The sequence below is a fragment of the Pinus tabuliformis genome, chromosome 5_1, assembly GCF_031772625.1.
Source record: "Pinus tabuliformis cultivar Carrire ecotype Pingquan chromosome 5_1, CPIR1, whole genome shotgun sequence".
Lineage (NCBI taxonomy): Eukaryota > Viridiplantae > Streptophyta > Pinopsida > Pinales > Pinaceae > Pinus > Pinus tabuliformis.
Window position 1 is genome coordinate 671,621,029 of NC_142305.1, and position 4,999 is coordinate 671,626,027.

The window sequence follows — 4,999 nt, forward strand, 5'->3', positions numbered from 1 at the left end:
ATCAAATCAATATTCTACCTGCCGATCAACCAAAAACGGCTTTCATTTGTCCATGGGGGACATTTTCTTATTGCAAATTACCTTTTGGGCTCAAGAATGCCAGGGAAACTTTTCAAAGGGCCATGTCTTATGCATTTCATGACATCAAGCACATTGTGCAGCCCTATCTCGATGATTTGCCTTCTCATTCATTACATCGAGCTGATCATCTCATCCATTTACGAGCAATCTTTATGAGGTGTAGGCATTATCGGATTAGGTTGAATCCACACAAGTGTGTTTTCTGTATAGAAACGGGTCAGTTACTGGGGTTTTTTGTTTCGAAAGCCGGCATTCGCGTCGACCCCTCGAAGGTTGAAGCTATTGTCAAATTGCCTCCTCCTTCGAGTCTTCGCCAACTCCAAAGTTTGCAAGGGAAAGCAAACTTTTTACGACGATTCATTCCTAACTATGCCGAGGTTACAAAGGGTTTTACCCGGTTGCTGAAACAAAATACTCCATTCTATTGGGATGAGATAGCTCAGAAATCTTTTGATGCACTAAAACACGCGTTCACCCATGCACCGTTATTGCATCCTCCCAACTACAACCAGGACTACTTCTTGTATCTCGCCGCTTCCCATTCCACCATCAGAATGGTGTTAGTTCAGGAAGATGAATTCGGTACTGAACATGTGATATATTACCTTAGTCTCACTTTAAATCCAACTGAGCTAAAATACTCACGTGTGGAGAAATTGGCATTGGCAGCTATTCAAGCTGTCCAACATTTTCGTCATTACATTTTACTACGTAAAATTACAGTAATTTCTGTTTGCAACCCTATGATCTATATTTTGACCAAGAAATTGCTAGGGGGCAAGTACTCCAAATGGATTGTGATCCTGCAGGAGTTTGACTTGGAATTTGAAAAATCTAAGTCAAAGAAATCTTTAGTTTTTGCGGAGTTAATGTGTGACTTCCCGCGTGCTGACACGGAAATTGTGGTGGAGGAGCCCATTGCGGACGAATCCTTGTTTCTAATCAGCACTTTAGATCCATGGTATGGGGATATCATCTTTTATCTCCAGACCCAATCCTTTCGGCTAGAAATTTCAAGGTCAGAACATCAAAAAATACGATTCCAGTCCCAAAAATTCAGAATTATTGGAGATACTCTTTATCGCCATGTGGCGGACTCTGTTTTTCGACGTTGTTTAACTCACGAGAAAGCTGAAAGGGTTCTAAATGACTGTCACTCTGGAGCATGTGGCAGTCATATGTCTAGGTATGCCACAGCCCAAAAGATATTGCGCGCTGGCTACTTCTGGCCGTCTTTGTTTAAAGATTTTATTAACGCGGTCCGAAAATGCCACAACTGCCAAATTTTGATCGAAAGATGTGCGCTCCACCTGCTCCTCTCCACCCTATAATTGCCGTCGATCCATTTGCAAAATGGGGTATCGATTTTATTACATGTAACCCTCACTCGGTCGGGGGGCATGCGTATATCATCCTTGCGGTAGATTATTTTACCAAGTGGGCCGAGGCGATGCCTACATTTGAGGCAGATGGCAAAACAGCTGCAATTTTTGTGTTCAATCATATAATTGCTAGGTTTGGTGTTCTGCAAGCGATTATCACTGATCATGGGCGTTATTTTTGAAACGTTATGATGACTGAACTTACAGGCCAGCTTGGCTTGCGTCACGATAGTTCAACTCCTTATTATCCACAAGCTAATGGTCTGGTTGAATCCATCAACAAAGTTTTAGTCATCATGATTCGACGAATCATTGGGATTCATCAGTCGAATTGGCATAACATGCTATTTTCAGTGCTTTGGGCATATCGAACCTCAATAAAAACATCAACAGGGTTCACTCCTTTCCAACTAGTTTATGGTCTGGAAGTTGTGTTACCCATTGAATGCGAAATCCCGTCATTGCAAATGGCCATCGAGTTACTTCCAGCCACTTTTGAAGAGGAAAAATGTTTGTTATACTTGGCTCAATTAGATGAGAATCGACGTGATGCTGCATTAGCGATCAAAACTCATGCAAAACGTATTAAAGCTCAGTATGATCGAAATGTGACCCCTCGAAATTTTTCAGAAGGTGACCTAGCCTTATTGTACGATCAAGCTAATGATAAATTAGGCGCTGGAAAATTCGTTCCTATGTGGCATGGTCCCTATGTTTTCAAGCGAAAGCTAGCAAAAAGGGCCTATGATTTGGTAGACTTTGACGGGGACTCTTTAGGTAAACCCAGAAATGGTCTTTACCTAAAGAGGTATTATGCTTAAAAAAATGGGTATGGAGATTTTTAGTTAGGTTAGCTTTCTTTCTAGCTGGTGTGTTTTAGCTTAAAAAGTGTGCCTAGCTTAGAGAGTGTTTTTCGTCATTATTCCTGCTTATCTTGGTTTTACTCTTGATATTGCAGATGTCGATGCCTCTCCAAACATACATTGGTTTCGCTGATGGAGCTTGTCGTAATACATGGAACATTTCTTCCACACCTTGGGTTATCTATTCGCCCTTTGATGAGTTGGTATCTATGCATGGGGTAAGCCTCAGTCAAACAACGAACAACATTGCAGAGTATAGTGCAGTGATTGAGTTATTATCTGAACCTATTTCATTTGGGATTCGGAGTTTGATAGTGAGGTTAGATTCTGAACTCATTGTATTACAGCTTAATAGAGTATATGCCATTAGAAATCCAGTGTTATTGAGATTGTTTTTGAGAGTGCGTCTCTTGGAACGTGAATTTGATTATATTGAATATCAGCATATTCCAAGATCTTTAAATACATTAGCAGATGCAATCGCTTCTCGAATGTTAAGTAGACATTTGCAATAATCATACATGTAAATTTAAAAGCATTCCATAACATGTTTTACAAGATAAGCCGGTAATAGTGATATAGTATAATATAGGAGTGTGTCAAAATATACATCGTCCTCGATCATAGGTTGAAAAACACCTTATGATCGACAAAAATGATAAGTACAAAAAGCAAAAATGTCATATGTGTCTACAATAGGCGATCATCCTATCACTGGTGATGATCTCGATAAGAAACCACTGTACGGGCCACCTTACAAAGGAACCTCCTAAAAGGTCCTGGGACCCCAATCACATAGCGCTGTAGTCGACGAGGAATGTCATCTATGCCGGTCTCTGGAATGTCTCCTATCAAATGCTCTAGATGGCTCTCCAATTCGGCCAAGGTCTCTGCTGATTCGTCCTGTGGGGCTGGTGCCGCTACAGCTGGTTGTTTCCTCTCGTAAGGCCGGAGAGCGGCTGGTCACTGTGGACCCACATCTGCATTTGAAACTTTTACTATCAGTTTTCGGACAAGATATAAAAAAATAAAAAAAATTAAATAGGAAAATGTTGAAAATGATTTTACCTGAGTCATCCCATTGCTCTCCTGGTGGAAGAGCCATGTCTAGGTCACCGCAAAAATCTACCCCAGCATAAGGGAAGTCCTGAATAGCAAAAACCTAGTTTTCCAACCAATGGAAATACTCAGGTTTGAATCGAACGACCTCTGTCCCCTCGCAGGATGACGAGCCATAACTGCAACCCATCGCATCAGTTTGGGCTCTCGAGGAAGTCCAGCTCCAATAGTGAGGTGCTGCGGGACCAACATTGGGACCCTCTCTAGGCCAAAGCTCACAACTAAAGCACCATATCCAAAGGTCTTTAGTTGTCCGTTCTTGGCTCTGGTTAGTTGGCCTTTTACATTAGCCAACACAGCATCGCACCAGTTGAAGATGGTGCCTCGAAAGCAGTCAACTGCCATCCGCATCTGGGATCCAGTGGAAATATGTAGTGCAGCGCTCCCACAGAGCCTGGTAACAGTAAACGCAATCACCATGAGTTCAGGACGGGATATGGTTTTGATGTCTATCCCTTTGTCTCTAGTCTGGTTGTTGCAGAACTCTAGCCGGAGGCTATCGACAGACTGGCCACCTGGCCTAGTCCCAAATAGAGTCAAGTCTTCGCCTCTCTTAGGCAAACCAGTCAAAAAGTATATGTCTGTCGGCTCAATTTCGAGCTGGTGGCCACCAATGAAGAAGCACTGGTCCTGTATGCTCCACCTGTCTACCAGCCACTGCAAGAAGTCCACCTGGGCCCTCATGCCAGGTATGGCCCAGAATTTGTACAAGCCGCATGCCTTCAATGCATCGATCGAAGGTTGGTGATGTAATGTGGCAAGATCTATGTCCTCATGCTCCTGTTCTCACCAATCAAGCATGATGTATACTCTACATCCAACAAAAAGAGTTAGAATGTAAAAAATTGAATTGTTTGGGTAAATTTTGAGAAATTTAGGGTTAAAAACCCTTGCTACGGGGACCGCACCCTCTCTGTTAGAGACAGTGCATGGGTCTGCACCTTGCCTTCATGGCAGGTGTGGACCCCTGACTTTTTCCCCATTGAGAAAAAGTCGGGGTCCGCAGGTTACCTGTGTTGTGCCTGTGGGCCCCCGCGCACAGGTTTCTAGCCTAAAAACCCTCTAAAAAATGAAATAAAACCCTAAAAAACGACTTGAAATGGATGAAATTGAAGAGTAGGATGATGTGGATTACCTGGAGGAAACGACGCTCAATTACAACGAATGGATTTTCCGCAATCTTCACGAGAAGTTTCTGACCAAAAGCACTATTTTCTCACCCAAATCTCAAACGGTAAAAATGAATTGACGAAAGCCCTTTTTATAAGTTTTTTGAATAAATGAATTGTAAATTTGTTTATGTTTCACTTTAGAAAGGTAACTTTTGCAACATTTTTATCCATCTCAAACAGGTATGAGTAATGTTTGCATTTTTGTTTAGGATAACGGATTTTTCAGGCGAAATCGATCATTTTCGACGAAAAAACATTTAGAGTCACCTTTAAGCTCTTTTCTGACTCCTAAAACATGAAAAGATCGCCGAGTTTTTCTTTTTAAACTCGTTAAAACGGAACTAAAAAGACGGTCCACTTACAGCTCTTTTTCTGACCGTAA